Genomic DNA, 12,416 nt, shown 5'->3' with positions numbered 1-12,416 from the left:
AGGATCTGGCTGGGGAGCGGCGTCGGGCTTAGGCTGTTGCGAGGGAGCGCCCTCGGCCACCCTGGCCCGCGCAACCCCGGAACCCGGAGGCCGCTCGGCCCCAGCCCCCTGGCCCGGCCGCTCTCGCTCGGCTCTCGAGGTGGGCACACGGGGCGATGCCACTATTCTCTTCTTTTGTGTATTAAAAAATACAGCACTATTAACCATTAGTATGTGCCAGAGAGATGAAAGAGGCCCGAATCCTTTTGGCTTCCCTTTCCAAGGCGCAGAATTCGAAGTTCTCTGCAGGGTGTGGCTGTGCCTTAGGTTTGTTTCGTTCTGAAAAAAAAAAGTGTTTGAAACAGCACCGGTTAGCTGCTGTGCCTCGTTTACTCACAGACCCACCTTCTGGGGATTACAAGTGCTTTGCAGAATGGACAACTCGGGGGCCTGAGAAAGGCGAATGTCACTGATAGCCGAACATGAATCTTCATTATTATTATTATTATTTGAGACAAGGTCTCGCTCGCTCTGTTGCCCAGGCTGGAATGCAGTGGTGCCATCACAGCTCACTCAGCCTCAACCTCCTGGGCTCAAGCGATTCCCTCGCCTCTGCCTCCCGAATAGCTGGGACCACAGGATCACCCCACTATTCTAACTTTTTGTAGAGACAGGGTGCTGCTATATTGCCCAGGCTCAAGCAGTCCTCTCACCTCAGCTTCCCAAGTAGTTGGGACCACAGGCACGTGCCACCACGCTCTATTTTTTTTTTTTTTTTTTTTGAGACGGAGTTTCGCTCTTGTTACCCAGGCTGGAGTGCAATGGCACGATCTTGGCTCACCGCAACCTCCGCCTCCTGGGTTCAGGCAATTCTCCTGCCTCAGCCTCCTGAGTAGCTGGGATTACAGGCACGCGCCACCATGCCCAGCTAATTTTTTGTATTTTTAGTAGAGACGGGGTTTCACCATGTTGACCAGGATGGTCTCGATCTCTTGACCTCGTGATCCACCCGCCTCGGCCTCCCAAAGTGCTGGGATTACAGGCTTGAGCCACCGCGCCCGGCTACCACGCTCTATTTTTGAGGAGGAAACTCTAAGCTTGAGAGACGAGTGTCATGGACGACTGAAAGGCAAGAAACTAGAAAGACACTTGACCAGAAAATTGGACCAACAGAATTTTTTTTTTTCTTTTTTAGCACCGTATGTTGCCCCAGGCTGGAGTGCAATGGTGCGATCTTGGCTCACTGCAACCTCCGCCTCCCGAGTTCATGCGATTCTCCTGTCTCAGCCTCCCAAGTAGTTGAGATTACAGGAGCCCGCCACTATGGCCGGCTACTTGTTGTGTTTTTAGTAGAGACGAGGGTTTCACTATGCTGGCCAGGCTGGTCGAACTCCTGACCTCAAGTGGTCCGCCCTCCTCGGCCTTCCAAAGTGCTGGGATTATAGGCATGAGCCATCGCGTCTGGCCCTAACTGGATGTTCTTAATTACCTTGTCTTTGCAAAAAGGACAAATGTATAATATATATTTTGGGAAATGCAGAAAAAGAGAAGAAAATTTAGCATCTGGAGATAAACATTTTTAACTTTTGACCTATATCCTTCCCAATATTTTTTATTCACTTGGATATAGGTTTATTTTGGGTTTTGATTTAACCTAACTGGGATCATCATGTGCATAATCTTTTGTAGACTTGAGTTTTCCTCCCACTTACTATTAAATAAGCATTGCTTGGTATCACTACATATTCTTTTTTTTTTTTTTAATCAAGACCTTACTGTGTTGCCCAGGCTGGAGTGCAGTGGCACCATCTCCAAGTCAAGGTCACTGCAGCCTTGACCTCCAGGGCTCAAGCAGTCCTCCCATCTCAGCCTCTTGGGTAGTTGGGACAGCAGGTGCAAGCCACCACGCCTGGCTAATTTTTGTGTTTTTTTGTAGAGATGGGGTTTCGCCATGTTGCCCCGGCTAGAATATTCTACATTATGCTTCTTAATGGGCCTATAGCATTTGTCCTCTGACTATATGTATCTTCATTTCAGCCATACACTAAATTGGGTTTGGGTTTTAAAATATTTGATATTTTAAAATTCATAAAATATTGGTAAATGGTAAATCTTTTCATGTAGATAAGTATATAGAATAATATAATTGTATATGCAGAATAATGGCCCCCAAAGACATCAATCTCCTAATCCTCAGAACTTGTAGTTACCTGGCAAGTGGAATGAAGGTTGCTAATTAGCTGACTCAGTCTAGAAAGATCCTCCTGGGTTATCTGTGTAGGCCCAGTGTGATCCCAAGTCTTCTTAAAAGTGAAAGAGGAAGACAGGAGAGAAAGAGATGTGGTAATGGAAGAAGGTCTGAGACATGCTATATTAATGGCTTGTAGATGGCAGAGGGCCATGAGCCAAGGAATGTGGGCAGCCTCTAGAAGCTGGAAAAGGCAAGGAAATGGAGTCTCTCCTGGATCCCCCAAAGAGGGGATCTCAACTTTAGCCCAGTAAGACCTGGCTCAGACTTCTATCCAGAACTGTAAGATAATAAATTTGTGTTGTTGTAAGCCATTACGCTTATGGTGATTGGTTACAGCAACAATAGAAAACTAATGCAATAATGAAGGCTCATGTACCCACCACCTAGCTCTGTCAAACCTTAATATTCAATACACCCTCCCAGCAACTTTTCTTTTTTCTATTTCTTTTTTTTTTAAGACAGAGTCTCACTCTGTCACCAGGCTGCAGTGCAGTGGCACAATCTCGGCTCACTGCAACCTCTGCCTCCTGGGTTCAAGCGATTCTCCTGCCTCAGCCTCCCAAGCAGCTGGGACTACAGGCACACGCCACCAGGCTCAGCTAATTTTTTGTATTTTTAGTAGACACGAGGTTTTACCATGTTGACCAGGATGGTCTCGATATCTTGACCTTGTGAGCCACCAACCTCTGCCTCCCAAAGTGCTGGGATTACAGGTGTGACACCATGCCCGGCCAACTTTTCATTATTAATGCTATAATAAACATTCTTTTTTTTTTTTTTTTTTTTTTGAGGCAGATTCTTGATCTGTCACCCAGGCCGGAATCAGTGGCAGGATCTTGGCTCACTGCAACTTCCTCCCACATTCAAGTGATTCTCTGGCCTCAGCCTCCAGAGTAGCTGAGACTACAGGCTCCTGCCACCACGCCCGACTAATTTTTGTTTTTTTTTGTTTGTTTGTTTTTTTGTTTTTTTGAGACAGAGTTTCACTCATGTTACCCAGGCTGGAGTGCAATGGTGCGATCTCGGCTCACCGCAACCTCCACCTCCTGGGTTCAGGCAATTCTCCTGCCTCAGCCTCCTGAGTAGCTGGGATTACAGGCACGCGCCACCATGCCCAGCTAATTTTTTGTATTTTTAGTAGAGACGGGGTTTCACCATGTTGACCAGGATGGTCTCGATCTCTTGACCTCGTGATCCACCCACCTCGGCCTCCCAAAGTGCTGGGATTACAGGCTTGAGCCACCGTGCCCGGCCTAATTTTTGTATTTTTAGTAGAGATGGGGGTTTCACCATATTAGCCAGGCTGGTCTCGAACTCCTGACCTCATGATCCACCCGCCTCGTGATTTACCCGCCTGGCCTCCCAAAGTGCTGGGATTATAGGCATGTGCCACCATGCCTGGCCCAAGTTAAAGTTTGTAACATAAACTGGCAAATTACCCTCCACAAAAGCGAAACCAATTTATATTTCAGATATAAATGTATGGGAATGTTCCTTTCTTTGCACCCTTGACAATACTGGGTATTGTGTTTTTTCCTATCTCAATCCAGAAGAACTATTGTTTTGAACTAGTATTTTGTCATATTTCATTGTTGTAATTAGTATTTTCCATATGCTTATTGGCCATTAGCATTTTTCTATAAGGATGGTCATCTATTCTTTATTATTTTATTTTATTTTTTAGTAAAGGAATAAAGAATGGCTGCTGCATAGGCAGAGCAGCCTATTCTTTATCCTTTTAAATTAAGGATATTAAATATTGATCATATATGTTACAAATATTTTTCCCAACCTTTATCACATTTTTAATTTTTATTGTCTTTTGTTTTCTTGTGTTTTTGAAACAGGGTGTTGCTCTACTGCCCAGGCTGGAGTGCAGGGATGCCATCATGGCTCACTGCAGCATCAAACACCCAGCCTCAAGCAATCCTCCTGCCTCTGCCTCTCAGATTGCTGGAATGACACTGTGACCCACTGTGCCCTGCCGAATTTTATTTCTTGATGATTTGTTTTAATCATGCAGAAGTTTTTAATGTTATGTATTCACATACACAAATACACATGTATTTCAAATCCATTGCTTTTTTCCTTTTTGCTATTGTGTTTAGAGAGGCCTTGGTCACCATACAATTAACTGAATATTTGCCCTTGCTTTCTTCTAGTTCCTTTGCTGTGATATTTATTCTTTAACTTTTTAATTAAGTTGGAATTTATTTTGGCACTTCAGTGTTATAGGTCTTAGAACAATTTCTGATTATTAGGCCTTTTTAAGGCTTCAGTTCTTGTTAACCAATGCCTGGTACAGTGTCAAAACCCTCCAGCCTCTGAGACACTCAGAGGCAGCCTGAGAAATAAAATGTTCAAGGTCAAGAAGACCTGGACTCAAATTACAATTCTGCCTTCTCCTCCTCCAAAGCTCAGTTTCTCCTAAAGTGTTTTCAGGCCCCTGCACTGACTGACAGCAGATGCAGGACCCTGGAGTCCTTTTGCCTTGGCAGCCTGCTCTCAGGGATCCTGCAGAAGGAGCTCCCACCTGGCTTTCCAAAGAACTGTAAAGCACCAGTCAAAATCCTGTTTACTTCCCTGAGAACTCTCCAGCTGGTCTAGCTGGCCAGGTCTAAGTAGGTGCCACTGAAACCTCTTATTTGGCACTGGCTCCTTTCCCCTCAGAAAGGTGTGGCCATCTCTACTCCCATCTCCTTTTACCAACTTCTTTTTTTTTAGATGGAATTCCAGGCTGGAGTGTAGTGGCCCAATCTCAGCTCACTTCAACCTCCACCTCCTGGGTTCAAGTGATTCTTGTGCCTCAGCCTCCCGAGTAGCTGGGATTACAGGTAGGTGCCACCACGCCTGGATAATTTTCGTATTTTTAGTAGAGACAGGGGTTTCACCATGTTGGCCAGGCTGGTCTTGAACTCCTGACCTCAGGTGATCCACCTGCCTCAGCCTCCCAAAGCGCTGGGATTACAGGTGTGAGCCACTGTGCCCAGCCTCCCTTTACCAGCTTCTGATGCTGGGAAGGCACACAGGTGTTTGAACAGGCTAAGCCAGGAACCCAACCAGTGTTAAATTTCAGGCCCCAAGAGCTGCTTTAAATAAATCAGATTCCCAGCTTTCCCCTGGACTCAAGTTTTTCATGCCTATGCCCTTTTTCCAGAAAGATGATCAAGGGTTTAGTTTAGTTTTGCTTTTAAGAAATTCAGGCTGGGCACAGTGGCTTACGCCTATAATCCCAGCACTTTGGGAGTCCAAGGCAGGTGGATGATTTGAGGTCAGGAGTTCAAAACCAGCATGGCCAACATGGTGAGACCCCATCTTTACTAGAAATGCAAAAATTAGCCAGGTGTCATGGTGTGTGCCTGTAATCCCAGCTACTCAGGAGGCAAGATAGAAGAATTGCTTGAATTCCATCTCAAAAAAAAAAAAAAAAAATCACTTTGAGCTGGAGGTCCTAAAGATAACTTTTCTATTTTTTCTGAGTCAAGGTCTCACTCTGTCACTCACACTGGAGTGCAGTTGTGTGAAAATAGCTCACTTCAGCCTTAACTTCCTGGGCTTAAGCGATCCCACCTCAGCCTCCAGAGTAGCTGGGACCAGAGTTGTGTAGTTGTGTACCACCATACTTGACTAATTTTTTTAGTTTTGTAGAGACAGAGTTTCACCATGTTGCCCAGGCTGAAGATAACTTTTCTCTTTCTTTCTTTTTTTTGAGATGGAGTCTCACTCTGTCGCCCAGGCTGGAGTACAGTAGCATGATCTTGGCTCACTGCAATCTCCACCTCCCAGGTTCAAGCAATTCTCCTGCCTCACCCTCCCAAGTAGCTGGGACTGGCATGTGTCACCATGCCCAGGCTAATTTTTATATTTTTAGCAGAGATGGGTTTCACCATGTTGGTCAGGCTGGTCTTGAACTCCCGACCTCAGGTGATCTGCCCACCTCAGTCTCCCAAAGTGCTGGGATTACAGGCATGAACTACCACACCACACCTGGCCTAAAGATAACTTTTCATACCCTTGCCTTTCTAAGTATTTTTCTGAGTTGCTCCAAGAAATCTGTGTCATCAGCAAACTATAATAAGACTGCATTATTTTCTCTTCCTTCTATTGTCCACCTGTTGGCAGTTATTAAAGTGCTGTGGCTCATTCTCAACACACTCCTGAAATCAGCAGCAACTTCTGCAAGTCCGTCTTTTCTGCATACCGGTTCTCCAACAGGATCACAGCCATGGCCCCCAAAGTGCCAACTGTAGAGTTGCAATCTATCCGTTAATTCGTGAGGATGTTTCATGAAACTCTCTTCAGTCATCCCTTGTAAGTGGCCATCTGTGATCTGCCAGGACCCTGACTCAAGGATCCCCTGTCAGGATGTGGTCCTCTTTTAGCCTAGAAAGCTTTGCAGTTGGGGTCCATCTACTCCTCAGTCATCAATCAAACCAGATCATTGCAGAAACATCTTTTGTCCCTGCCTGTGGGACCATTCAATTTTAACAGGCTGTGGCTCCTCCTGTTCTTTCTTTCTCTCTCTCTCTCTCTTGCTTTCTTTCTTTCTGATAGAGTTTTGCTTTTGTTGCCCAGACTGGAGTGCAATGACATGATCTCGGCTCACTGCAACTTCTGCCTCCTGGGTTCAAGCAATTCTCCTGCCTCAGCCTCCCAAGTAGCTGCGATTACAGGTGCCCACCACCATGCCCGACTAATTTTTGTATTTTTGGTAGAGATGGGGTTTCACCATATTGGCCAGGCTGGTCTCAAACTCCTGACCTCAGACGATCTGCCCACCTCAGCATCCCAGAGTGTAGGGATTACAGGCGTGAGTCACTACGCCTGGCCCGGCTCGGCTCCTCCTGCTTTATGCTTGAAATGGATGTGGGAATCTTAAAGGAGACAGCCTATATTCCTAGCCATGTAGATCCTTGCCACTTTGTGGACCAGCGGCATTGGTATCACCTACAAATTTTTTGGAAATAGAGACTCTCAGGCTCCGCCTCTGACCTACTGAGTCAGAATCTGCACTTCAACAATGGTAATCCTTGTGCACATCCCTGTGTGAGGAGCACTGGCCTAGATATATCGCACTGCCATTCTCTCTGGAGTCTTCCTCCCTCCCCAGCGGGGCTGTCAGGAAGCCAGAACCCAGATTTCCGCTACTCCAGGGTATCAAATCCAGGATTTTTCTCTGTGTTGGAACAGGAAAGCACTCCTCTTTCATTGATTCTCCAAAATATTCATTCCAGCAAATCTTTTTCTCACCATATCTTGGAAACTTTTAAGTCAATGATACCCAAAGTTGGTTGCTTTTGGAATCACCAAAGGAGCAACTGAAGTCAATTTAATTGGAGTATTTGGAAGTGGAACCCAGGCAGCAGTATTTTTAAACTCCCCAGGTGATTCCATGAACAGCCAGGATTGAACTTCCTGCTTTAAGTTGTCTGGAGGACTTACAATTTGTAAAAGCAAAGCCAAGAAAGTACTATACGCTTCTAATGCTTAAAAGGAGGATGAGGGGAAAATACAGGGAGACAAAAAATCATTAATATTTCAAAATAGCCAAGCTTCGCAGTCAGGTGAGATCTCCCAGCACCTGTCCTGCTTACCTGGGTGACCAGGTCTCTTCATTTTCCCTGCTCTTACTTCCTGCAGACCTCACTATCTGCCCGAGGCTCCAGGGGAGAAAGTCAGCTACTGAGAGGCATGGTGCTCTCTCAAGCTTCATTGTAACCACACGGTTCATAGTGTCAAGATGTTTGATGAAGGTGCTGAGGCCAGCATAAATTTATGCAAATATAATCTCTCCCTTTTCTGAACTCTTATTGCCTGCCTTAATCACTTGTCAATAGCTACTGCTGTCTTATATGAACTTTAAAAAAATGCTCTTATACTGCTATTTCATTGTCCTTGTGTCATGCCTTCTCTTCCCCAAAAGTCCACAGACTTTTTTTTTTTTTTTTTTTTTTTATGAGATGGAGTCTTTCTCTTGTCACCCAGGCTGGAGTGCAGTGGCGTGATCTCGTCTCACTGCAACCTCTGCAACCCAGGTTCAACCAATTCTCCTGCTTCAGCCTCACAAGTAGCTGGGATTACAGGCACCCGCCACCACGCCCAGCTAATTTATATATTTTTAGTAGAGTTGGGGTTTCACCATGTTGGCCAGGCTGGTCTCAAACTCCTGATCTCAGGTGATCTGCCTGCCTCGGCCTCCCAAAGTACTGGGATTACAGGCATGAGCCACTTATGGGATTACAGTCTAGCGCATAAGGTTCTTGAAGATCAGGATTTGGTCTCATCTCCCCAAAAGCGTAACACAGAGCATAATGGGCACTCCAGGAATATGCTGAGTACCATACTCAATAGAGCTGACTTGGTCATTCTTTAACAATGATTCCAGTTATCCAGAATCCCTCTCTTTTTGTCATAATTTTAGTTGATCCTTCTTGATGCATGCCTTTGATCATTCCTCTGGCTCAACTTGGTGTGATGAAAAGATCAAAAGACCACTGAATTCTGACTAAGCCTCAGTTAACTTGTTTCTAAAATTAGGAAAGGTCAGGTGCGGTGGCTTATAGCTGTAATCCCAGCACTTTGGGAGACCAAGGTAGAAGGATTGCTTGAGGCCAGGAGTTCAAGACCAGCCTGGGTAACATAGCCAGATCTTGTTTCCACAAAAAAAGAAAAAAGAACATTAGCTGAGCGTGGTGGCATGTGCCTGTAGTCCCAGCTACTCTGGAGGCTGAGGTGGAAAAATCACTTGAGCCCTTGAGGTTGAGGCTGCAATGAGCTGTGATTGTACCACTGCACTCCAGCCTGGGTGACAGTGAGACCCTGTCTCCAAAAACAAATACATAAGATAAAATTAGGAAAGTGATTCAAAGTCACTGCAGAGTTAATGTGACACCGTAGTGACCTCTGCTGCTTCTTCCCTTGGAAAGTGAGTACAAGCAAAATATGTGAAAAGCATTCTATTTTTCCATTAGATAAACGCTAACAAAAAGGCTAATGGGTTAAAGGGCTCAAAGTATTAAGAAGAATCGTGTTCTATTTATTCACTTTGGAAAAACTTATTCAACTATTTATGGAATGTCTGCTATATACAAAGCGGTAGGCAATTTGTAAACCCTGTTTCCTGGGAACATAGAAACTCTAATAGCCGCTTAACCTAAGTTGTGTTTCTATCTATAAAATGAAAATATTTATACCTATTTCATGAGGTTATATGAAGAAAAAATGAGATGACACATAGTATACTGCAAGTGCTCAATAAATGCCAACTGTAATTCCTAGTGCTTGCCAGGAAGCCAGAACCCAGATTCCTACTACTCCAGGGTAACAAGGATTTTTCTCCACATTGAAACAGGAAAGCACCCCCTTCCCCTCTTCCCCTGTTTATTTGGAATGAGCAAAAATATTTTGTTCATTTTAGTAAATCTCATTCTCTCTACCACTTCTAGGTACCCTCTAAGTCAATAAAACCCCAACTTGGTTGCACATTAGAATCACCAAAGGAGCAGCTGAGGTCAATTAAATTAGATTACTTGGGGTGGAACCCAGGTGGCAGTATTTTTTTAAAACTCCCCAGGTAATTCCACGAGCAGCTAGGGTTGAAAACTGCTGTGTAAGTTCTCCGGGGGGCTTAGAATTTGCAAAAGAAATCAGTTGGCTTTGGGAATCTTGGACTGATGGTATTTCCCTCATAACAACTTGTAAAATGCAATGTCATTACAATGGTTCTGCCTTATGAAAGATTATGAATATGTTCTGTCTGCAAAAAATACTTACTGGAGTCTCTGAATCAAAAGGTAAGAGATTGTTCTTTCAAGATCCAATAGGTGGCACAAGGAGCCACTTACACAGGACAAGCGCTGGCCAGCAGAGAACTTGGATTTTCTGTTTCCAGGGGGCCTTCATCTTGGAGATGTCCTAGTCATGTTACACAATCATTCCGTAAGTAGCTATGTATAATAGGCCCCTTTGATATACTGATTATAGTTATTTTGGGTTTTCCTAAAGACAAAATATATGGTCTATAGGGTAGGTTCGAGTGAATCTAGTCTTCCCTAAGTATCTCCCCCAATATTTCACTCATCTGAAACTCATTAACTAAATGAAACCACTTAAATTCCAGTTGTCCTCACATGAAAGTGAAATAGCGGTTGGGCGCGGTGCTCACGCCTGTAATCCCAGCACTCTGGGAGGCCGAGGCAGGCAGATCATTTGAGGTGAGGAGTTCGAGACCAGCCTGACCAACATGGTGAGACCGCCCTCACCCCACAACCTGATCTCTACTAGAAATACAGAAATTAGCTGGGTGTGGTGACAGGCACCTGTAATGCTAGCTACTCAGGAGGCTGCGGCAGGAGAATCACTTGAACCTGGGAGGAGGAGGTTGCAGTGAGCTGAGATAGAGCCACTGCCCTCCAGCCTGGGTGACAGAGCAAAACTCCACCTCAAAAAAAAAAAAAAAAAGTGAAATAGCATTGGCTTTAAATATATTTTTATAGAGACACATAATCCAACAATCTACTAGAAGGGCTATTGTCATTATTAGTAGTGCCAGGCCTGTAGTCACTGAGTAGCATAAACTCTCAAGCAGTAGAGCACTGGTCAGTGAGCTTGGATGTGGGGAGGAAGGGGTAGGTGTGCTGATCAGCAGTGTTTGCTAATTTCCATGGTGAAAATATTCCTACTATGACCACTTTCAAGCTACTAAGATGAAGACACTTTACAGACAGTTGGGAAGAGATGAGCACAATCTTCTGATCGGTCATGCCTGAGACTTCTTTTTGGAATATTTCCATTATTATCAGAGCTGCTAATAAAATATCCCAAAATGATCATTTTGGGATTCTTCTTCTCTATCCTCTGATCGAAAAGCAGGGAGCAGAAATTAAAAATGAGAGAAAGAATGATCTGTTAGACTAATCCACAGACTGGAAAATTGGACTTGAATAGAGAAAAATTGATCTTACTAATTTTACCTACCTGGGCATAACACATTACGCAGAGTAAGGGCTCTATGGGACATTGCTTTCTGACTTGTAAATAATATGATAATATATTACAAATAGAATCAGATTAGAGGCCAGGTGTGATGGCTCACACCTATAATCCTAGCACTTTGGGAGACCAAGGAAAGAGGATCATTTGAGCTCAGAAGTTTGAGACCAGGCTGGGCAACATAGTAAGAAACCATCTGTCCTGGAAAAAAAGAAAAAGAAAAAAAAATTCATTTCACATTAGGGACAATCCACTCCAATTTTAGAGAGCTCTATTGTTGCCTGTATTGTATAAAAATCTGTTTGTTTTTTAACTTAAATTCACCTATTGAAGTTCTGTCTAGGGAGGGAACATAGAAACACATATCATTCATTTTACAAACAAGTCTAGGCTGGGCACATTGGCTCACACCTATCAACCCAGCACTTTGGGAGGTCAAAGCAGGAGGATCACTTGAGGCCAGGAGTTCAAGACCAGCCTGAGCAACACAGGGAGACCCTATCTCTACCAAAAAATTAAAAAATTAGCTGGGCATGGTGGCACATGCCTATAGTCCGAGCTACTCAGGAGACTGAGGAGGGAGAATCACTTGAATCCAGGAATTTGAGATTATGAGTGAGCTATGATCTCACCACTGCACTCCAGCCTGGGTGACAGAGCAAGATTCTGTCTCTAAAAAAATAAAAATAAACTCTAGAGCTAATTAAGGATGATATTTCATCTCCTCTAAGGCTTTATTTCTCCAGGATGAGTACCATTGGCTCCTATAAACAGTTTCCCATCACCCTTATCACATTTCTCTAGTCATCCTCCAATTTGCCCATTTCTCTCTTAAAATAGGCCCAATGACTGAACACACTGCCAGCTGAGAATAACAGTACTTGTCCTGTTCAGATTATCATAAGTGTATCAGTACAGCCCAATATCACAAAGGTTTTTTTGTCAGTGCAGTGGTATCACACTGTTGATTTACATAAACTTACAGCTGACTAAAATCCTGTCCTTTAAAACTATTAGACCTCATACCTCTTATGCTATAATTGCATTTTAAGAAATCTAAATATGGGACTCCATGTTTGGGTCCCCTTCCACGAACACTCCCTTCATGGAAGCCATCTTTCTCTCTCCTGGATTTCTCCTTTGGAGTCCCATTCCACACTCTCTCGTGGAATCCTGTCTTCCCCTCCTAAATTCC

Source organism: Sapajus apella, unplaced genomic scaffold (genome assembly GCF_009761245.1).
Source record: "Sapajus apella isolate SASKATOON/1434 unplaced genomic scaffold, GSC_monkey_1.0 scaffold37, whole genome shotgun sequence".
In the NCBI taxonomy this organism is placed as follows: domain Eukaryota; kingdom Metazoa; phylum Chordata; class Mammalia; order Primates; family Cebidae; genus Sapajus; species Sapajus apella.
The sequence above is the reverse complement of the archived record's forward strand: the minus strand, read 5'-3'. Positions refer to the sequence as shown.